Source organism: Argentina silus, assembly GCF_951799395.1.
Source record: "Argentina silus genome assembly, chromosome: Y".
NCBI lineage: Eukaryota > Metazoa > Chordata > Actinopteri > Argentiniformes > Argentinidae > Argentina > Argentina silus.
Window position 1 is genome coordinate 41,676,431 of NC_139654.1, and position 24,681 is coordinate 41,701,111.

General features: G+C 44.6%; 1 pseudogene across 1 annotated transcript in view; it reads left to right on the forward strand.

Moving 5' to 3' along the window:
• LOC310824130 (cytochrome P450 3A30-like) overlaps window positions 1-24,681 on the forward strand; it is a 187,048-nt pseudogene that overhangs the window by 87,197 nt on the left and 75,170 nt on the right. The window contains exons 11-13 of the transcript in view: window positions 15,360-15,409; window positions 24,099-24,198; window positions 24,332-24,445. The product of the transcript in view is annotated as a cytochrome P450 3A30-like (transcript). The remainder of the gene's footprint in view (window positions 1-15,359; window positions 15,410-24,098; window positions 24,199-24,331; window positions 24,446-24,681) is intronic.

Consider the following 24,681-nt stretch of genomic DNA (forward strand, 5'->3'; position numbering starts at 1 on the left):
TACATTCCCCTAATGATAAGAATTTAGGCAAAAAGACCTCAAAACAAACAACAACTAAAGATGGCTGCAGTACAGGCCTAGCAGAGCATCACCAAAGAAGATGCCCAGCGTCTGGTGAGGTTAGTGGGTTGCAGACTTCAGGCAGTTATTGTCCACTAAATACTAGTGGATTGTCCACTAAATACTAAACATGACTGCTTCATTTGGACATTTGATAAGTCTGTCCCATTACTTTTGGGTACACTGAAATAGGGGGATTATGCATAAAAAGTGGGGTAATTTCTAAATGGTGAAACCAATGTGTATACAAATACCATCAAATAAAAGCTGAGAATCTCTACTTTAACCTTGTAGTAATTGTTTAATTTCAAATCCAAACGTTTGATAAAGTTCTTCATAACCAACATCAGGGAGATGTGACCAGAGAGTGGATCCTGGCTATAAGGGCACACACTTGCCAACACACATTCTGGTGTGACATGTGCGATGTCTTATTGATCTATGTTGCTTTGGCTGTCTCCATGTGTGGATCATTGTAATCAGGGGTGGGGCTGGCCTTTTAAACACCTGTGCTTTGTTTCATTCAGGGAAAACAAAGAGATTTTTAACATTTCTTTTAAAGAGACAACACACATTTTCTGCCATGCCTCTGTCAATTGATTTGGCTTTAATCAATGGTTTCTTCTTGATGTTGTGTACATGTTTTCATGCCTATGTCACCTTTCAGAGGAAATCAAGGAACCTATCCAGATCTGATGTCGTATTAGATGAGTCAAACCCTGTCAGAACATAGTTTGCTTTTGCTAGATTCTTTTCTTTTCTTTTGTCTAGTATTGGTATACATGGTCGAAATGATGCACTCATGTTTAGTATTTGGTCGACAATACTTTGTATGCAATAACCGTCTGGGACCCATTGACCCCACCAGGTGCTGGGTATCTTCTCTGGTGATATTCTGCCAGGCCAGCCATCTTTTTGCCAGGTCTTTTTGCCCAAAATCTTACCATCAGAAAATGAAATGCATGTTCAATAGGATTTAAATCCAAAGATTGACATGGCCAGTCAAGAACTTTCCACTTTTTCGCCCTGAAAATCTCCCTAGCTCCAATGGCAGTATGTTTTGGGTCATTGTCTTACTGTTTGATGAAGCGCCATCCAATGAATTTGGAAGCATTGCTTTTACTCGACCAGACAAGATGTTTCTGTACACTTCAGAATACATTCTGCTGCTGCTGTCAGCAGTAACATCATCAATTATGATAAGTTAGCAAGTTCTAGTGGCAGCTATACATGCCCAAACCATAGCATCCCCTCCACCATGTTTCACAGATGAGATGGTATGCTGTAAACCTTGGGCAGATCCTTTTTTCTCCAAACTTTCCTCTTGCAATCACTCTGATAATATTCATCTTATCTGTCCACAAGACTTTTTTCCACACCTCTGCAGGCTTTTTAGGTACTTCTTAGCAAACTGTAACCTGACTATCCTTTTTAAGAATAACTAGTGGTTTGCATCTTGCAGTGAAGCCTCAGCCATTTGCGATTGCTGAGCTCATCAGTGCTTGATTTTGGCAAGTCTAAGGTTTTGACTATGTTTCAGATTTTTCAGCTTTCACCATTTGTTAAATTCCTTTGCTATTGTAATGTATCTAACACCTTGTCCTTTGTTGGGAATGATATTTAAGGAGAGGGACAGCGAGATATTCTTTGAGTTTTGGCTTAGGCCCATCACGGGCATCATTCTCCCGCGTTGTCCTTGACGCACGTTAACGTATGGTTAAAACTTACAGACGTATGTTGTTTTAAATTGTGTTAAATTGGTTATTTTGTTGATACTCTATTCTCATTCTTCCTATGGGCATTAATGTGATGTTGTGCGCTCGATAAAGGTTCTGTTAATCAGGGCTGGCTCTAGCCATTTTGGTGCCCAAGCATTTTTCCTTCTTTTGCATTATCAAATGTCTAAATTAAACACTCATGTTTAGTATTTGGTCCCCAATCCTTTGTATGCAAAAGTGCAAAAGTCTGTGACCCATTGACCCAACCAGACGCTGGGTATCTTCTCTGGTAATGCTATGTTGCAGCGACTGTTGTTGTTTTTTTAGGATGTTTTGCCCTAAGTCTCCTCTTGAGCAAATGAAATGCATGTTCTATAGGATTTAAATCTGGAGACTGACTTGGCCAGTCAACAACTTTCCACTTTTTGGCCCTGAAAAATTCCCTAGTTCCTATGGCAGTATGTTTTGGGTCATTGTCCTGCTGTATGATGAAATGCTGTCCAATGAGTTTGGAGCCATTTACTTGTACTTGGACTGACAAGATGTAAATAAATGATTCTCAATTATGGTGAGCATTCTTTGGTTATCCACTGGAAGTCTTCCTTGGCCTACTAGGTAATTTGCGATTTCTGAGCTCACCAGTGCTTTCTTTCCTTTTAATGAAGTTAAATGAAGTTCCAAACTGTTGATTTTGGTAGGTTTAAGGTTTTGGCTATGTTTATTTTTTTTCTGATATTTCAGCATCATAATGGCTTCCCTGACTTTCAATAACATCTCTTTGGTCCTCATGTTGACAAGACACCAATAGCAGACTGCACAAATTATGTGACGGAACACACCTGACGAACACACTTGTCAAGCCAATTGTCCTATCACTTTTGTGTAGCCTGAAATAGGGGGATTATGCATAAAAGTGTTGGAATTTCTGAATGATAAACCAATATGTACATTATATAAAAAATAAAAATCTCTACGTTTTTATTTCAAATCCAAACAGAAGAAAAAATGCTTCACTGTCCCATTACTTACGCACGGTACTGTATAACCTTCTGTGGAAAGGGTTTTACATGGAACCCAAAAGGTTTCTTCAAAGGGACAGTGGAAGAAGAACCCTTTTTGGTTCTAGGTAGCACTTTTTCAAAGAGTGCAGGATCTGTGATGGGTCTGTCTGTCTCTATCTACGGTATATTTGCTTGAATGCCACAGCCTATTTAAGTATTGTTGCTGACATTGCTGTGCATCCCTTCATGGCCACAATTTACCCACCTTCTAATGGCTACTTCCAGCATGATAATGCACCATGTCACAAAGCAAAAGTCGTCTTAAACTGGTTTCATGAACATGACAATGAGTTCAGTGTTCTTCAGTGGCCTTCCTTGTCACCGGATCTGAATCCAATAGAACATCTTTGGGATGTGGCACAACGGGAGATTCACATCTTGAAAGTGCACCTGAAAAATGTGCAGGAATTGCGTGATGCAATCATGTCATCATTGACCAGAATCTCAAAGGAATCAATGTCACGAAGAATTGAGGCTGTTTTGAGAGCAAAGGGAGGCTCTACCTGGTATTAGTATAGTGTTCCTAATAAAGTGTTGGGTGAGTGTATATCTAACTATCTTTGTTTTTGCTGGTCTGTAGGATCTATGATGGCCGTCAGCCCGTCCTGTGTATCATGGACACAGCCATGATCAAAACCATCCTCATCAAGGAATTCTACTCCCTTTTCACTAACAGGAGGGTAATACGCTAAATTGAAGTTGTTGTATGGGGAAAAAAACATAAGGGCTCATTAAATAGATAATATCATTGTTATTATAGCATTATTAATATTCGGTTAATTTTGCAGTATATAATCATTGTTATTTTTCTAGAATTTCTATCTCAACGGGCCTCTGTATGACGCCGTGTTTATCGCTGAGGATGATGCATGGAGACGGATCCGCAGTGTCCTGTCTCCCTCCTTCACCAGTGGGCGGATCAAAGAGGTACAGTCCCATCTCTCCTCTCCTTCTTTTATTCATTCCAACAACACAAATAAATGAATGACTAACAACTCTGACGTGTGTTTGTGTGTTTATGTGATTTGTACTATGTGTATAGTGTGTATTCATTGTTGTTTGTTGTTGTGTGAAGCAGCAACTTTAATTGTCCAAGACAAATTTCCATCCGGGACAACAAAGTATATTTAATCTTATCTTAGATAAGTTCAGTGGTCAGATGACAGAGTTTAGAATAATAGTTCATCTTTGGAGTCACTTATTCCTTGACTATATACATAATGTATCCTGTATGAATGTATATTCTCAGGCTATATAAACATTAAAATAATTCCTGTTTCAAACATGATATTAACCCATGTTTTGCACATATTAATCCATGTATCAATCATCATATTTTTCCATGTATCCTTCCCAACTCAGATGTTCGGGATCATGAAGCAGCACTCTGGTAATTTGGTCAGCAATCTGAAGAAGACGGCCGATAACGAAGAGCCCATTGAACTAAAAGAGTGAGTATTTCTCTCCGAGAAGATATGGTGAATTTGTAATTTCAGTGAACTCCCCCTTTAATTTTGTGGTTGTGGTTCTGGTGGTCAAAGATTTTGTGGTTGTGTTCCAGGTTCTTTGGACCATACAGTATGGATGTGGTCGTCAGCACTTCATTCAGTGTCGACATCGACTCCCTCCACAACCCCTCTGACACCTTTGTGACCAACATCAAGAAAATGCTCAAGTTTGACATCTTCAGCTCACTGTTCCTCACAGTCGGTACAACTGCCTCCTAGACACTGTTTCCCAACAAGGTAACCCCTCTGCAGACTCCTATATAGTACTATTCATGTGGAACAGGAAATATGATAGTGACAGTATTTTAGAGGGTACTGATGAGTGTGTAACCCCTGTGCACTGCAGACTCCTACAGTATCTATTACTATTGCTTTGGAACAGATGGTTAGATAGGTGACAGTATTTTGCAGTGTGCTAATGTGTCTGTAGCATCCCTGTGCAGACTTCTGCCCAGTATTATTCATGTGAAACAGGAAGTAGATAGGTGTTGTTGGAATCTTCAGAATAGTTAAAAGGCCAGTACCTGAGGACCTGAGGGATCTACAGGGTATATACCTTAAAAGCATGTCTGACATGCAGTGGTGTGCGTGACCATAGAGTGATTTCTAAACTAATACAATTATCTTAAAATAAATTATAAAACGAACAGGTTATCAGTGCAGAGACTTGTATGATATGTGCTCTCCATCTGACTCGTGCTGCTGCATTCTGTATCATTTGCCAATAGCTTTCTTTGGTCGACCAGACAGGAGAGTGTTACAGTAATCAAGGCTGCTAGTAATACAAGCATGCATTTGTCATTCAGTGTCAGCCTGGGAGAGGAAAGGTTGCACCTTTACAGCTGTGTTCTGTAAAGGTCCATGTAATATTCAACCTTTTTAAAAGCTTCCTAAAGGTTGTAATGACTATCTTTAATCGGTAGCGATCAGGGAACGAGATCCCTTGAAATAAATATGTCATTTACAAACGCTGTTTTGGTTCGGAAAACACGCTTTTTAAAATGGAGTGTCCTACCTGGTTTTTGCTCGAATGACTAGTTCTGTGACATCCATATGTCCGCAATGCATTTCACCAGGAAATCAATCAAACTGTTTGACTGGTGCTACAGAGTCGATAGTTGCCCTTAGTTTGGTGTTGAAGCTGGTTAATAAATCATTATCACAGGAGGAAGCTGTTGATGGTGTACTATTCATATTCATCATCATGAATCTCATCTGCTCAGCGACATGGCTAGATAAATAATAGAGGATGCAACAGGAGTAAGACCCTTTGTAATCACTAGGTCCAGGGTGTGGCAGTGGTTATGGGTGAGCCCAGTAACTCGCTGAATAAAGTCCGTAGAATTCAAGAGATTCATCAAATCCATGGCTGTCGAGTCAGTCTTATTGTCCACATGTAGGTTAAAATCACCAATGATAATAATCTTAGCATAATTTGAATGAAAGGTAGATGGGCCTTGGATGAAACCGTGATCTTTACATTTCTCATCCTTGTCATCAGGTGTCTTTATCACTCATTACTGTGCAACAGGAGGCTGATGGAGGTAGAAATGGGAGGACAGCTCATTGTAATTAGAGCTTGACAGACATATCTGATATTGGCCTTAAAGAAATATCGGGGAGTTATTCACCATGTTATATATAATATAGAGGAAACTGGACAGCACTTATTATGGATCATTTAACACAATTACACATGACACAACTGTGTTAACAGAGACACAATACGTCCTGCTCCTGTACATGTTTGTATATACTGTACATTTTCCCCTATGTCTGCTAAGGGCTTCACTGCTTTTTCCACTGTTTATGTGGCACATAATATATTTATATGTAATTGGCCACTTACGTAAATGTGTTATTTTATATGTATGCACTTTATCTTGCATGTTTACAGACTCCCCCCATTCAATTTCACGCATTTCTATTTGGAGTATAAAAGGCACTAGATCACCTGCGGGTATATAAGCTGTGGCTTGCGCTGCGTTCTTCAGTTGGCAGTTAATACCTGAACCAGTAAAGACTGAGGACCAGACGACTCACTAGTGTGTTTTCCATTTATTCTTAAGCATAAGCATTAATACAGTTTGTCATTAATGTAGGCTTTCTATTTAGTGTACCGTTAGGCATAGTAGCATATGAAGTTTGTAGTCTGTTAGCGGTAATTGCGCTAGCTTGGTATCCTAAACGAGGACGAGTTAGCACTAGTTTGCCGTTTACGATGAGTGGTTGTTGTCAAATGACACCTGACAAAACATGTCGAAGGGAGTCTGGTGTAACGTTTGCCTGACTCCACTGATACAGATGTATGTGTAGGATTTAATGTTAGAGTGTTTTGTAGTTTACATTTTCTTTGTTTTTCTTCGTTTTCTCCTAACGGTTAAGAGAAGGTAGACGGTTAGAGCCAGAGCCCGAACCGCTGATGAACAGCGCTGTAGTTTACCGTTGCCAAGGCAACCAGGCAGCTCACAGGTTGTACCATATTTCTAAATCATTATTTTGATATAATACTGAAATGTTGATATTATATTGTTATTGTTTTACATTGTAATTTGTATTGTTCCAACTAAGTTCATTGGCAGTTAATACCTGAACCACGAGTATGTTTTCCATTTATCCCCCCCCCTATACTAACCCTAACCCCAACCCCACCCAGAGACCTCTTCATCCCCGCTACCCCCCTTGTACAAGTTCTCTCCTGCTAATACAAATAAAATGAAATAGCCGACTGCCTATGGCCCCTGGTGTGAGCATTGATTACTTTGTCTTATGATGACTGTTGGATAGATGATTGAATTACTTAAACAAATGTATTGTTGTAAGTCGCTTTGGATAAAGGCGTCTGCTAAATGCCATGAATGTAAATGTAAATTACAATGGAGGGCCATGTCCAGAAACGACCCCGAGCCCCTACCACTGATCTATATACCTATATCTATGTCTGTGTTTTGTCTATTAATTAATAATATGATGATGATTAATCCCAACGACGTATATTTTCCAAGAAACAACATGACCATATCTGTAATCAAATAAATATCTCCTGCGTCATAATGCTGTTGTCTTGATGACGCTGCTAGCAATGACGTAAATTTATGTAAAAGTCACTTTGGTCACTTGAACCTCCAGTTGTTGTCAAATAGCCTTTGCTGGTTGTCATTTGTAATGTGTTACGCTCATTAGTGGAAATAGATTCAATTACATTTCAACACAATGGAGAAAAACTGGTGGGACCCGCCGCAGGTAAGTTTGCCTTGCTCTATTTTAGTTTAAATAAACGGGAATACTTTATATTAAATTGCCCCAATACTTGGGCCAAATGTCCAAGGACGTAGGATGTATCTTTCGAGAGGGGGTGCTGCCTAAATGTTGTGTAAAGGGCTGTGCCATGGCTGCTGGTGGGCCGGTCGATCTGTGGGCTGCGGGGCCGGTGAGCGACACGATGTGTGGGCTTCGCGCAGATCCACCCTACCTTCATCGAATAAGCACTAGGCCTACAAGCTCCTGTATATTTTCAGCCTACCTCAAGTCCGTGAACTGCCTTCAAGTAAACGCAAAGCTGTAAGAAGCAGGGCTGAAAATTAATCAAATTTAATCAAATCAAGCTCTATCATCCGTGGTGACAACATGTTACTGTACACTTGTTTGTATTCGTATGTTATCGTCCAGTCAAAGTAGCCTACAATTCAAAGCAACATTTCCCCCACAATCAGGACCTAGACCTACTGCAAAGAAATACCCTTAATTGGCTACTCTTTGTTGTTAGATCTCTGGGAAGTAATTCATCCGACTCGGCAGACAGTTTGATCCCAACATCAAGTCAAATCGCGGTAATTTCGGTGAGCGCTTAATTCCAAAAACAGCTGTTTGTCAGTGAAAGAGCAGCGTAACAGCCTAAAAAGTGAAACGGGACGAGCTCAATCGTTGTTACAGAGAGAAATGTGGCTGCAAAATCAACCATTTTAAATATCAACATTAAAACGAGACAGCTTTATAAATAACCTATAGAGGATGGACTATCGAAGAAAGATGATTGACAGAACAATATCAAAATGGTTAATTTGATGTTTTCAGGTAGGCCCTATCTAAAATATAACCAAACATAGTTGGCACTAATAGGTCTTAATCGACAGGACCTTTCCTTAAGTAAGTCGTAAGTTGACTTTGCAAAGGGCCTACAATTACTTACTGTACAGGCCTACATGATTTGCAATATAAATTGTGTCGGATATGTTGAATAAAAGGTAGATGTAGGCCTTTTTTAAAGGCAAAACTAGAGAGCCCCTTTTGGGAAATTGGGAACGCAACAGCCTATTCTTGAGAACATTGTGAGGTACCGCAATCTCTTTGCGAGGGAAGCCTGTTATCTAACGCAATCATATTTCTTGACGTTTCCCTGTCATTGTGTCTGTCATCTCCATCAGGAAGTTTCAAAGCCCTATGCTACTGTATTTGATAACTACCCACTCACCCCATTCAGGATGGCTAAACATAGACAATATGTAAAGATCACTGGAGACAATTGAATGGTTTTATACTCAGAAAAGACAAATACATTCATAGAGACATTCTCGAGACTGCACCTGTAGTGTGTTCACTGTATGTCCACAGGAGTGTAAAGAGGATCAGGCTGCCCTGATGATGGAGGCAGCAGGACCGGCAGCTTTCGCAGCCTACACCCCACTCCCACAGAGGACATCAAGACGGGCCAGGCACACGAGAGAGAGGGCCAGAGTGGCTAAAGAAAGAAAGGAAGAGAAGGAGGGTTGGAGGAGGGAGATGGAGGAGAGAGCGGAAGAGGTGGAGGGAGCCCAAAACCTTCTGCATAAGGTGAAGGAGCACACCGATGCAGAGAAGGAGAGGCTGAAGGAGGAGAGAGAGAGGGTGGACAAGGACAGAGAAATGGTGGACAAGGACAGAGAAATGGTGGAGAGGAAGAGGAAGATAGTCAACCATCTTAAAGATAATATGGAGAGGAAGAGGAAAGTGTTGGATAGAGACACTGAGAAAGTGAATGAATGCAATGCAATACTCAGTCGCATTCAAAAGACGCAGGAAAATAACAAAAAGGATTTGGAGGAGAGGATTGTCCAGTTGGAAATAAAGGCGAAAGAGGTGGAGGAGGTGGAGAAAGTGACAAAGGAGATGGAGGAGACTTTCCAGAGGGAGATGGAAAAAACAAGAAATGAGATGAAGAGGAGAGAGAAGGAGGTGGAGGAGAGAGAGAGGGTGGTGCAGGAGAGAGAGAAGGAGGTAAAGAAGAGCGAAGAGAGATTAAAGATGAGTGAGAAGGAGACCGAAACAATGGAGGTGATGAAGAGAAGGGTAGAAGAGGTTGACAGAGAGATGGAGAGAATCCTAGAGGAGAAAGAAATGGAGGTGAAACAAGTGAAAGAGAGGATGGAGGTGATGAAATGGGCAGAGGAGGAGAGAGAAAAAGACAGGAATGAGAAGAAGAAAGAAAAGGATATTGAATGGATGAGAAAGGAGTTGGAGGTGATGAAGAGAGTAGAGGAGGTGGAGAGAGAGAAGGAGAAAATCCTGGAGGAGAAAGAATGCGACGTTAAACGTGTGAGAGAAGAGATGGATGTGATGATAAAGAATATGGTGGAAAGGAGGGAGAGGGAAGTGAAAGAGGAGATGAGGATGAAGACAGAGATGGAGAGAGAGAGGGAGAAGATTGAAAAGGAGAAAGAAAAGGTTATTGAATGGATGAGAAATGAGATGGAGGCGGGTATGAAGAGAGAAGAAGAGATGGAGAGAGAGATGGAGAGAATCCTGGAGGAGAAAGAAAGGGAGGTGAAACAAGTGAAAGAGAGGATGGAGGTGATGAAATGGGCAGAGGAGGAGAGAGAGAGAAACAGGAGTGAGAAGGAGAAAGAAAAGGATTTTGAATGGATGAGAAAGGAGTTGGAGGTGATGAAGAGAGTCGAAGAGATGGAGAGAGAGATGGAGAGAATCCTGGAGGAGAAAGAATGTGACGTTAAACACGTGAGAGAAGAGATGGATGTGATAAAGAATATGTTGGAAAGGAGGGAGAGTGAAGTGGAAGAGGAGATGAGAAAGATTACAGAAGATGTCGTGAAGTGGATGAAGACAGAGATGGAGAGGGAGAAGGAGAAGATTGAGAAGGAGAAAGAAAACGATATTGAATGGATGAGAAAGGAGATGGAGGCGGGTATGAAGACAGTAGAAGAGATGGAGAGAATCCTGGAGGAGAAAGAAATGGAGGTGAAACAAGTGAAAGAGAGGATGGAGGTGATGAAATGGGCAGAGGAGGAGAGAGAGAGAAACAGGAGTGAGAAGGAGAAAGAAAAGGATTTTGAATGGATGAGAAAGGAGTTGGAGGCGGGTATGAAGACAGTAGAAGAGATGGAGAGAATCCTGGAGGAGAAAGAAATGGAGGTGAAACAAGTGAAAGAGAGGATGGAGGTGATGAAATGGGCAGAGGAGGAGAGAGAGAGAAACAGGAGTGAGAAGGAGAAAGAAAAGGATTTTGAATGGATGAGAAAGGAGTTGGAGGCGATGAAGAGAGTAGAGGAGGCCGAGAAAGAGATGGAGAGAATCCTGGAGGAGAAAGAAATGGAGGTGAAACAAGTGAAAGAGAGGATGGAGGTGATGAAATGGGCAGAGGAGGAGAGACAGAGAAACAGGAATGAACAGGAGAAAGAAAAGGATATTGAATGGGTGAAAAAGGAGTTGGAGGCAATGAAGAGAGTAGAAGTGGTCGAGAAAGAGATGGAGAAAATCCTGAAGGAGAAAGAAGATGACGTTAAACGCATGAGAGAAGAGATGGATGGGATGATAAATAATATGGTGGAAAGGAGGGAGAGGGAAGTGAAAGAGTTGATGACAAAGATTACAGAAGATGTCGTGAAGAGGATGAAGACAGAAATGGAGAGAGAGAAGGAGAAGACTGAAAAGAAAAGAGTAATGGCGGCGAACCTGGAGTTTGCCAGAGAGAGCATGGAGAAGACTTTCCATAAAGGGAAACAAAATACAGGTATGCCCTCCATTATCTGCTTACAGTGCATTCTAAGCATGATCCTTTTGGCTTCTCAAATCACCTCAAAATAATTTAGATTTTATCTATACAAATGATAAGACAATTTTTCTCTTTCAGATATTTCAACACAGAGACAATTCTGGAAATCCACAACTATCTCGAACTTACTACCACAATAACTACCCTGCATACTACCACTATAACTACACTTGCCGTTTCAATTCTCTTTCATTAAAGTCATATTCAAAGGCAAACTGTGTGTCATGTTTGAAATGCTGTATTTTACAAGTTGCATAGCTGTAAACTATGTTGAGTGATGATGAGTTTAGAAAGAAAAGGTATGTAAAAAATGAATACTCCTGCACACACGATTGTTACCTCTGCTTATTTATTGTGTCGACGTTTCGGTTTATGACCTTTATCAAAACATTTTTATCTGTGAGGTCTGTATTCCTAACACCACAAAAAGACAAAGTGGTGGTGTTTGTGTTTTTTACATTTACAAGTTGAGGAAGAAAAAACATGGCACATGTATGCACATGGTTTAGATTAGAAACAATCTGGGTAAACCTTAATTTGAAGAGGTATGCATGAGGTCTGTTATGTTTTTCTCTATATGCCATAATATTGATTACAATGATCAACATATTTGTACCCTGAAAAGAACCCAAACTGAACAAGTTCCCCATTATAAGTACCTGGGCATTTACATAGATGATACACTTTTAAAATACATGTTGAAAAAGTGATCAAGAGTTTGTGAGTTAGACTTGTACTTGTTTTGTAAAGAAATGTCTTGCTTCACCTTTGATAATAGGAGGAAGATTGTCTTGGCAACGCTCCTCCCTGTCCGTGATTATGGTGACACAATTTAAAATCACACGACAGCCTCAATTCTTAAACCACTAGACCCGATTTATCACTCTGCTCTGCAGTTCATTTGTAGGCATGTTTTCTGTACCCACCATTGTCTTTTGTATCAGTCTGTGGGTTGGGATTCTTTGACGTTGAGAAGGGCTTATCATTGGATTTCATCTGTATATGAAGCAGTTCTTTTAAAACTCCCATTTTACCTCACATCATTGCTTTTATGGCGACTTAGTGGCGATCAAACTTGCAGCTTGTTACTATTTAATGTGCTACAAGTGATTACAGAATTGAGAAGAACTTTTTAGCTGCTGTGCTCCTCAGATATGGAATGATCTTCAGGCTAGACTGAGATTGGAGCACTTGGTCCCTTACACTTGTACCATCATCTGCTTTTTAGTGGACAATATATGCAATAAATACCTTTTTTACACAAACATCTTGAATCAGAATGGGTCAGCCCTAGCCTCTTACACAAACAGGGTCACAGTCAATGGGTACAAAACTGGAGCAAACGTGTGTATACCAAGATACTGTACCTCGACTCCTTTCCATTCCAAAAGAAATGTGTCCCTTTCCCTTCACTCAAATGTTGTGGATGACATGTACATAAAGCTACACACTGGTGCAGGTGTGATGTTATGAGAGCTTTAGCATTTAGCATTTCCTGTGTCCAGGCGTTCTATTCACTTCTAATAGGACAAATGAAGGTACACTTGCCTCATAAGGCTCCTACTGACCTCACTTTACACGGACACAGAGGAGGAGAGACTCAGACTCATTAGAAGTTTATTACTGGATCAGTTTACAAAACAAAACAAAACTGCATGGAGCGTACAGTACAGCAGAGCTTGGAGTACCAGACATGAACACACACCTCACATGCACACACACATCGGAGCTGTCACAGTGGTATACCTTGGATCACACACAGACACACACACACACACACACACACACACACACACACACACACACACACACACACACACTCACTCTCTCTCAGGGCTGCATGCGGATAGCTCCATCCAGTTTGATGACCTCTCCATTGATCATGGGGTTCTCAGCCAGTGATGTCACCAGGTGGGCAAACTCTGCAGGGTCTCCCAGGCGCGAGGGGAAGAGCACTTGGCGGGCCAGGAATGAACGCACCTTCTCAGGTTAACCCGCCAGGAGAGGAGTGGAGAACAGAACCTAAGGAGAGGGAGAGAGAGGTTGTCTGATATGGAGAGGAAGGGGGGGGGTGAGGAGTGTGTGAAAGAGTGCGTATGTATGTGTGTGTGTTTACTGACTGGGTGCGATGGTGACCACACAGATGTCCATGGGTGCCAGGTCTCGGGCGATGGGTAGAGTCATCCCAACAATACCCCCCTTAGAGGCTGAATACGCAGCCTGACCCACCTACAGAGAGAGAGAGTGAGAGTGAAGGAAGGGGCTGTTGAGACAGTGTTTGTGTGTGTGTGTGTGTGTGTGTGTGTGTGTGTGTGTGTGTGTGTGTGCGTGCGTGCATGGTTCAATGGAGGTCTTGGCGATCTGTTGGTTCTTGTGTGTGATTGGCTGACGGTACTGCAGCATGTTGACCTCTTCCTCACTGCAGGGTCTACTACAGTTGGAGCAGTCAGAGAGCACAGCCTGGGCCCCTGCAACCAAACATACACCCTGAAATATGGTTTGGACAAAGGATCCCAATGTCAAGATAATATTGCTGTAGGGAAGCTACTCTATGACACAATACCATGTGGAAATGTCAATGATTTTCTAAAGATGAGTGGATAGTGGATAGTGGATAGTGGATAGTGGATAGTGCCTGGTGGGGTCGCAGACTTCAGGCAGATTGTTGACCTAATACGAAACATTAGTACTTTATTTGGACATTATATGATACTTTTGAAGCCCTGAAATAGTGGGAGTATGTTTACAAATGTTTTTTTAAAAACCCATTGAATTAAAGTTGAGAATCTCTACTTTGACCCCATAATATTTGTTTGATTTCAAATCCAAGTGTAGAGCTAAAAGAACAGAAAATGCTTCCTCTTTCCAATACTTATGAAGAGCACTGTATTCATGTTAATCAGTTGCTTCATTACTGTAATATGTGATGTGTTTTGAACTAGTATTTTGAAATACTGTTTTTAGGAGCCAATGATATAAAACAAGTGCATACATGTAAAGAACATAACACATTTTTAGAGGAGTTCAAATATGTAAAATTCAGTATTACTCGAAAGAAAATATTTGCCCAAAAATATTTGCCCCATAGTCCTTCTTGAATCAATGGGTCTGCAAACTATTAAAACCCGATAGGGATCAAACAGGCAGCAACTATTAGCAGGATGTTAAGATAAAGGCCGACAATAACATCACTGAGTGTTGCCCTCTGCGCAGGGATCCTTTCAATCATTCACTAGCCATGGCTTCAACTTCACCTCTCACATACTCTTTCGCCTGTGTTTCATGATCTGAAACACAGGTGTCATGATGGGATAAAATAATCACTTCAGCAGACGTGTCCGGGGTTACTCAGAAGAAGCGATTGAACCTGTAAAGATGGGTTACCTTCCGTACTTCTCCACCGAGACATGGACTCTCCTTGCCTTACTCATCACTCTGATCGTAGTGTAAGAAGTTTTAATAAAAAATATTATTTGTTAGTTAGTTAGTTGTAATAATACATACAAATGATAGTATTGATAATTACAGTTATCTAACAGTTTCAATGATACCTATGACTTGATCGTTTTGCTTTTGTTTCAAGTCAGATTGTTGATTTATATTTGTTCTGACCAGGTATGGATACTGGCCATATGGAATATTAAAAAAACTAGGCATTCCTTGTCTCAAACCCATCCCTTTCCTCAGGACGATGATGGGATATAAGAAGGTTTGTAGAGATTAAGCCCATAAACAACAACATTGTAGACTCATCCATGATGTGTGTTGTTGTGGTGAAAGCCATGGGAGCTGAATATGAATTGTTTTACCCAGAAAAATGGGCAATAAAGCTTTTGAACGAAAACGAAAAGAGAGGAGTGGGAGCCGGTCTGTAGTGGAAAAGGGCCATCATAAACTAAGCCACAGTTCAGGTTTATGACAAGCATTTATGAACTGGCTATTTCTTTGTTTTGTTTTTTGTTCCCAGGGTGGTTTCACCAATTTTGACACAGAGAGCTTCCAGAAATATGGGAAACTGTGGGGCTGAGTCTGCTAAACTGATCCTGGTTATTGTTAACTATGATGGATATATGTATCTCTCAGTGTCTACAGTATACACTCTTAAACCAGGCGGACACCGTGCGATTTTCACAAACACAGACGATCCAACCGACGAAATGGTCTCGTACACCAAGACAAATGATCTGTCTTGATGCAATGTACACTGCCCAAGCAACAATTTCATGCTTCCACATTAATAATTTGAATCTGTTATTGAGCGATTTAAGTTTTAAGCTTTTAAGTATTCTGTAGTATGGTCCCTGTGGGGGGACATGCAGCGTTCGGCCTGTAGAGGGAGCTACAGGACCGTGGCCAGGGTGACGTCGGCGAGGCTCCGTTGCACACCTGTTTCAAATGAAGCCTCGTTGACTAGATGGTTAACGATGTGTGTGCCTCGGCGTTCGAGGGAGAAGGAGGGCGACTGGAAAGTCGCCGAGTGGCGTGTTACGAACATTGAAATTATTACGAACATTGGAATTATTACTAACATTTTATGAAAATAAACGGGATACTCCCAGAAAACAGTACCTCGACTCCGCCTCTGTGTCACAGACTTGTTACAGTGGCGCCCAACGTGGGGCACAGCGAAGGCGGAGAAAAAAAGGGAATGGAGGCGTTAAGCGCGGCTATCGGAAGGATGGCCCTTATACTGGAGCAGCAGGCCCACCTCCAGCAGGAGCACCAGACCGCGGTGAGGGAGATGGTGACGGCAAGGGCTGAGGACCGTACCCTCCTCCTGGAGCTCGTCAGGGCCCTGATGATGGAGGAGGGGAGCCGGCCCTTTGCCTACGCCCAGCAGCTGCGGGACAGCGCGCGGCGGTGGCTGGACCCAGGGAACAGCTCGTCGGAGGAGGTCGGGGACCGGGTGGTGTTGGAGCAATTCCCCACGGGGCTCCCGGCCCGGACCGCCGCCTGGGTCCAGTACCACCGGCCCCAGGATCTCGCGGCCGCCGTTACCTTGGTGGAGGACCATCTCTCCTTCCCGCCGCAGGAGCCCCGATGACCAACGCCCGGTCCGGCGCCCGGAAGGAGCCATGGTGACGGAGGAGGAGAGACCGGCGCCCGCCCCGAGGACGAGATGGCAGGGGCAGGCATGTCGAGAACCAGCCCTGGCCCCACAGGAAGCACCCCGAGCGACAGGGGGGGTGTGTTGGCGATGCGGACGGCCGGGCCATGTACAGGCGGAGTGCCCAGTGAGGGAGGTGGGGCAGGTCGTCCGCATCGGCGACATACCGGGCCCTCCCCCCGGACCAGGAGCGGCGTATTGTGTTCCGGTAAGGATACAACATGATATGCACCAGGCCTTCTTGGATTCGGGCTGCATGCAGTCCATGATCCAGGAGCGCCTGGTTCGACCGGGGGCATTGTTAAAGGCATCGAGGGTGTTGGTGAAGTGTGTGCATGGGGACATTCACGAATATCCTGTGGTCACGATCAAGATTCATTTTGAAGGGAAAAAGCATAGTGTACAGGCGGCGGTTAGCCCGCGCCTCACGCATCCCCTTATTCTGGGTGTAGATTGGGAGGGGTTTCCTCAAGCGGTAAGCAGGGCTACCGGGGTGCGTCCACGACAGAGAGGGAGGTGTGAGGCGGGTAATGTGTTCTGTGCTGAGGCGGCGCCTCGCGACACTGCCGAGGAGCCGGAGCCGGCGGGGGGGTCTCAACCCGAGATTCCCCCGCCGAACTATCCGTTTCAAGATTCAAGATCAAGATTCAAGATGGTTTTATTGTCATATGCGCAACAGTTACAGAGCAATCGCTGGCAATGAAATTCTTAAGTCTTGGGCTCCTCCAACAGTGCAATAAGAAGTGTAAATAATAAAAATAAAAGAAACAACAACAATAACAATAGTTACCTAAATACAAAACTAAATAAATGTAAATGTAAAATGTAAAAAGTGAAATGTAAACAGACGTTTTTATCCAGATGTCGACTGGTATAAAGTGGCATTTTATAAAGTGGCATGTTATAAAGTGGCATAGTTAAAGTGTCATTGTGGTGAGCTAAGTAGCTCAGGAGTTCAACAGTCTTATTGCCTGTGGGATGAAACTGTCCCTGAGTCTTGTGGTGTGAGACCGGATGCTGCGGTAGCGTCTGCCAGACGGGAGCAGCTGAAACAGTTTGTTGCTGGGGTGATGAGGGTCTTTAATAATCCGGTTAGTCTTCTTCCTGCAGCGCTGAGTGTAGAGGTCCTCCATGGATGGCAGCTCCGTCCTGGTAATGTGCTGGGCAGCTTTCACCACCCTCTGTAATGTCTTACGGTTGAGGGCGGAGCAACTGCCGTACCAGGCGGTGATGCAGCCAGTCAGGATACTCTCTATGGTGCACCTGTAGAAGTTGCAGAGTATCCTGGAGTCCATGTTGAACCTCCGCAGCCTGCGGAGGAAGAAGAGCCGCTGTCTTGCCGTCTTTGTGATGGCGTCGGTGTGGTGAGTCCAGGTCAGGTCCTCGCAGATGTGGACCCCGAGGAACTTGAAGCTGCTGACTCTCTCTACTGCCGTCCCGTTGATGGTGATAGGGGCGTGCCCGGCTCTCTGCCGCTTCCTGTAGTCCACAATCAGCTCCTTAGTTTTGCTGAGGTTGAGCTGGAGGTTGTTGTCCTGGCACCAAGATGTCAGGACTCTCACCTCCTCTCTGTACGCCGTCTCGTCGCCGTCGGTGATCAGGCCGATGACGGTCGTGTCGTCAGCAAACTTGATGATGGTGTTGGAGCTGTGTGTGGCCACGCAGTCATGTGTGAACAGGGAGTAGAGGAGAGGGCTGAGCACGCAGCCCTGGGGTGCGCCGGTGTTGAGAGTCAGGGTGGATGATGTGGCGCCTCCTATCCGCACTGCCTGGGGTCTGCCCGTCAGGAAGCTCAGGATCCAGTCACAAAGCGTGGTGTTGAGCCCGAGGTCCCTGAGCTTCACAGCAAGCTTGGAGGGCACAATGGTATTGAATGCTGAACTGTAGTCAATGAACAGCATTCTCACATATGTGTTCTTCTGGTCCAGGTGGGAGAGGGCAGTGTGGAGGGCGAGGGTGATGGCGTCGTCTGTGGACCTGTTTGCCCTGTATGCAAACTGCATGGGGTCCAGTGAGTCAGGGAGGGAGGAGGTGATGAATGATTTGACTAACCGCTCAAAGCACTTCATGACGATGGAAGTGAGTGCTACTGGTCGGTAGTCGTTGAGGCAGGATGTTTTTGACTTCTTTGGGATGGGGATGATGGTGGACTTTTTGAGACATGTGGGGACCACCGACTGGAGCAGTGACAGGTTGAAAATGTCTGTAAACACACCTGCCAGCTGATCTGCACACACCCTGAGAGCCCGGCCAGGTATGCCATCCGGTCCAGGGGCCTTGTGTGGATTAATCCTTTTGAAGGATTTGCACACATCTGCCCTTGTTATTGCTAGTGTGCAGGGGTCCTGGTCCATCTGTACTTCCTCAGCCGGAGAGTAGCTCTCAAAACGTGCGAAGTAGGTGTTAAGGTCATCTGGAAGAGATGGAGACACTTCCTCAGTCACACTCGTAGTCCCTTTAAAGTCTGTAATTGTTCTGAGTCCGGTCCACATGTGCCTTGAGTTGGAGCCCTCAAAGTTGGACTCCATTCTGTCCTTGTATTGTCTCTTAGCAATGTTAATTGCTAGGTGACTTCCCCCTCGAGCAGTCTCGTGACGAGACCCTACGATCGGCCTATGACCAAGTGATAGCGATTGATGGTACTTTGGTACGGCCAGACGCAGTACGCGCCCACCCCTATTTCGCGATTATCAGCGACAGGTTGTACCGAGTAAGTCGTGACTCACATAGCCAGGAGGAAGTAACCCAGTTGTTGGTTCCCCGTAGCCGCCGGGAAATGGTCTTCCAGGCGGCTCATTTCAACCCCATGGCGGGCCATTTAGGTTATGATAAGACACTAAACCGTATAATGGCTCGATTTTATTGGCCGGGAATTCGGGCAGAGGTGCGTAGGTGGTGCGCGAATGTCAGTTGGTAAAGCCCCCTTGCGGCCCTTACCATTGGTCGAGAACCCATTCGACCGCATTGCGATGGATATTATCGGGCCATTTGATCGGTGTACACAGGGATATCGATTTGTGTTGGTCTTGATAGATTACGCAACCCAATACCCCGAGGCAATACCGCTGCGCAATATCTCTGCCAGGAGTGTAGCGCAGGCATTGTTTCAAGTAATCTCCCACGTGGGAATCCCGAAAGAGATTCTCACCGATCAGGGCACTAATTTTATGTCACGCACCCTCAAGGAACTGTATGGCTTGTTGAACATCAAGGCGATTCGAACCAGTGTTTACCACCCGGCCACTGATGGCCTTTGTGAGCGGTTCAATCGGACCTTGAAGTTAATGATCCGGAAGTTCGTACACGAAGATAGTCGGAATTGGCATAAATGGCTAGATCCCCTGTTGTTTGCGGTACGGGAAGTCCCCCAAGCTTCCACCGGGTTTTCCCCGTTTGAATTACTCTACGGGCGTAAGCCTCGGGGTGTCCTAGACCTTCTTAAAGAAAATTGGGAGGAAGGGTCTAGCGACAGTAAAAATGAGATTCAATACGTCCTGGACTTGCGCACAAAGCTCCACGCCCTAGGGGTTATCTCACGCGAGCATTTGCTGCAAGCCCAGGAGCGTCAAAAGTGACTGTACGACAGGGGAACTAACCTGCGAGAATTTACAGGTGTGGTCACACGTCGCATGGGGGACGTGGATTACGAGGTAGTACGCTCGGACCGGGGGGATAGCTTGCAGGTGTATCACGTAAATCTCCTAAAAAAATGGAACGACGTGGTCACTGTTGCTCTGGCTACAATAATTCCAGAGAGAGATGAGTTCGGTCCGGAAGTCCCAAAATCAAAAGTTAGCACTCCGGTCGGTATTGATAACCATCTCTCTGCTAGCCAGGCCACGGACGTTGCAGATTTGCAAGCTAAGTTCGCGGACGTGTTCTCTCCCTTGCCCGGTCGGACTACGCTTATCGACCACCACATAGAAACGCAGCCGGGTTTAACGGTGCGCACGCGTCCCTATAGGTTGCCGGTACACAAACGAGACATTGTGTGCAGGGAATTGGAAGCCATGCTGGAGCTGGGTGTGGTCGAGGAGTCCTGCAGTGACTGGTGTAGCCCCATCGTGCTTGTCAACAAGCCGGATGGGGCTATACGGTTCTGTGTGGATTATAGACGGGTTAATGCGGTCTCCAAGTTCGATGCCTACCCGATGCCCCGGGTTGACGAGCTCTTGGACCGGCTTGGCACGGCCTTGAGTTGGAGCCCTCAAAGTTGGACTCCATTCTGTCCTTGTATTGTCTCTTAGCAATGTTAATTGCTAGGTGACTTCCCCCTCGAGCAGTCTCGTGACGAGACCCCCGGGTTGACGAGCTCTTGGACCGGCTTGGCACGGCCAAGTATTTCACGACGTTGGATTTCACGAAGGGATACTGGCAGATTCCACTCTCGCCGGTATCCCGGGAGAAAACTGCATTCTCCACTCCGCTCGGGCTATTCCAGTTCACGGTGCTCCCTTTCGGGTTGTTCGGAGCCCCAGCCACTTTTCAGCGCCTCATGGACCCTGAGGTCCCTGAGGCAGGCGGGGCTGACGGCCAACCCGAAGAAGTGCTTGATCGGGCGGAGGGAGATCCGGTATCTGGGGTACCACTTGGGTCGGGGGGAGGTGCGGCCACAGATTGAAAAGACTGCGGCCATCGCAGCCACTCCGCGGCCCAAGACAAAGAAGGAGGTGAGGGCCTTCCTGGGGCTGGCTGGCTATTACCGGCAGTTCGTGCCGGGGTTTTCAGAGCTGGCCAGTCCCTTGACGGACCTCACCCGGAAGGGTGCCCCGGATCCGGTCCAATGGTCGGGCCAGTGCCAGGGGTCGTTCGAGGCCCTTAAGGGAGCTCTTTGTGGAGAAACGGTCCTGTATGCGCCTGATTTTAACCTCCCTTTCTCCCTACAGACGGACGCGTCGGATAGAGGCCTGGGAGCAGTGCTGACCCAGCGGGTGGAGGGGGCTGACCGGCCGGTGCTGTACCTGAGCCGCAAACTATCGGAGAGGGAGGGCCGGTACAGCACGGTGGAGAAGGAGTGCCTGGCCATCAAGTGGGCGGTCGGCGCCCTCCGCTACTATCTGCTGGGTCGTGCTTTCACCCTCTACTCCGACCATGCTCCCCTCCAGTGGCTCCACCGGTGGTATCTCGCGTTGCAGCCCTTCAACTTTTCGGTCGTGCACAGACCGGGGGCGCAGATGGTCGTCGCAGACTTCCTCTCCCGTGCAGGGGGGGGGGGGAGTAGGTTGTCAGCCGTCGTGTCCCCGGCCTGTGTCGGGTGGTGGGGGTATGTGGGGGGACATGCAGCGTTCGGCCTGTAGAGGGAGCTACAGGACCGTGGCCAGGGTGACGTCGGCGAGGCTCCGTTGCACACCTGTTGCAAATGAAGCCTCGTTGACAAGATGGTTTAAGATGTGTGTGCCTCGGCGTTCGAGGGAGAAGGAGGGCGACTGGAAAGTCGGCGAGTGGCGTTGTGTTACGAACATTGAAATTATTACGAACATTGGAATTATTACTAACATTTTATGAAAATAAACGGGATAATCCCAGAAAACAGTACCTCGACTCCGCCTCTGTGTCACGGACTTGTTACAGTCCCAAACACAACTTGTGCGTTGCCAATGTTTGACAACATCCTGGATTCTCATTGGTTGAGGCTCCTATATTGCCTCTGAGCACGTCTCAAACTGCATGAATAAAGAGGAGCCACGACACGTCAGAATTCAAATCGGAAGTGATTGTGTCTTCCCTCCATGTCATTGAAAGGGCAAAAATGTAATTAAAAAAATAAAGAAAAAAAGGGTTCTAAAAGGATTCTTTGGTTGAATAACTCTTATGGGTTCCATTTGCAGTGCCCTGCATAAGTAATGGGACAAGCATTTTTTCTTCTTTTGCATTATGCAAATGTCCAAATTAAGCACTCATGTTTAGTATTTGGTCCGCAATCCTTTGTATGCAAAAGTGCAAAAGTCTGTGACCCATTGACCCAACCAGACGCTGGGTATCTTCTCTGGTAATGCTCTGCCAGACCTATATTGTAGCGATTGTTGTTTGTTTTTTTAGGATGTTTTGTCCTCCTCTTCAGCAAATTAAATGCATGTTCTATAGGATTCTATAGGATTCACTTTTTGGCCCTGAATAATTTCCTAGTTGCTATGGCAGTATGTTTTGGGTCATTGTCCTGCTGTATGGTGAAATGCCGTCCAATGAGTTTGGAGCAATTAACTTGTACTTGGACTGACAAGATGTTTCTGAACACTTCCGAATTCATCCTCATCAAAGGAGACGTGAGCCAGTTCCAGTGGAAGCCATACATGCCCAAGGCATAACACCCCCTCCCCCATATTTCACAGATGATGTGGTATGCTGTGAATATTGGGCAGTTCCTTTTTTTCTCCACACTTTCTCCGGTACATGTTTTTCCAGAACTCTGCAGGCTCTTTTAGGTACTTTTTAGCAAACCGTAACCTGGCCAGCCTGTTTTTGTGGCTGAGTAGTGGTTTGCACCTTGCAGTGTAGCCTCTGTAGTTCTGCTGGTGAAGTCTTCTGCGGATGGTAGTCTCTGACTCATTGACGCCTACCTCCTGGAGAGTGTTCCTAATTTATGGGGCAGTTTTTATTTTATTTTATTTTTTATTATGGTGAGCATTCTTTGGTTATCCACTGGAAGTCTTCCTTGCCATTTGCGATTTCTTAGCTCACCAGTGCTTTCTTTCCTTTTAATGAAGTTCCAAACTGTTGATGTTGGTAGGTTTAAGGTTTTAATGTTTCATTTTTTTCTGATATTTCAGCATCATAATGGCTTCCCTGACTTTCAATAACATCTCTTTGGTCCTCATGTTGACAAGACACCAATAGCAGACTGCACAAATTATGTGACGGAACACACCTGTCAAGCCAATTGTCCCATCACTTTTGTGTAGCCTAAAATAGCGGGATTATGCATAAAAGTGTTGTAATTTCTGAATGATAAACCAATATGTACACAAATAACATCAAATAAAAGATGAGAATCTCTACGTTCTCATTTCAACTCCAAAAAGAAGAAAAAATGCTTCACTGTCCCATTACTTTCGCACGGTACTGTATAACCTTCTGTGGAAAAGGGTTCTACATGGAACCCAAAAGGTTTCTTCAAAGGGAGAGTGGAAGAAGAACCCTTTTTGGTTCTAGGTAGCACTTTTTTTCTAAGAGTGCAGGATCTGTGATGGGTCTGTCTGTCTCTATCTACGGTATATTCGCTTGAATGCCACAGCCTATTTGAGTATTGTTGCTGACCATGTGCATCCCTTCATGGCCACAATTGACCCATCTTCTAATGGCTACTTCCAGCATGATAATGCACCATGTCACAAAGCAAAAGTTGTCTTAAACTGGTTTCATGAACATGACAATGAGTTCAGTGTTCTTCAGTGGCCTTCCCAGGATCTGAATCCAATAGAACACCTTTGGGATGTGGTAGAACGGGAGATTCACATCTTGAAAGTGAACCTGAAAAATCTGCAGGAATTGAGTGATGCAATCATGTCATCATGGACCAGAATCTCAAAGGAATGTTTCCAACATCTTGTGGAATCAATGCCACGAAGAATTGAGGCTATCTTTGTTTTTGCTGGTCTGTAGGATCTATGATGGCCGTCAGCCCATCCTGTGTATCATGGACACAGCCATGATCAAAACCATCCTCATCAAGGAATGCAACTCCCTTTTCACTAACAGGAGGGTAATACGCTAAATTGAAGTTGTTGTATGGGGAAAAAAACATAAGGACTCATTAAATAGATAATATCATTGTTATTATAGCATTATTAATAGTAGGTTAATCTTGCAGTATATAATTATTATTATTTTTCTAGAATATCTATCTCAACGGGCCTCTGTATGACGCCGTGTTTATCGCTGAGGATGATGCATGGAGACGGATCCGCAGTGTCCTGTCTCCCTCCTTCACCAGTGGGCGGATCAAAGAGGTACAGTCCCATCTCTCCTCTCCTTCTTTCATTCATTCCTTTATACAACACAAATAAATGAATGACTAACAACTCTGATGCGCGCGCATGTGTGTGTGTGTGTGTGTGAGAGTGTGTGTGTGATTTGTACTATGTGTATAGTGTGTATTCATTGTTGTTTGTTGTTGTGTGAAGCAGCAACTTTAATTAATTAATCCAAGACAAATTTTCATCCGGGACAATAAAGTATATTTGAT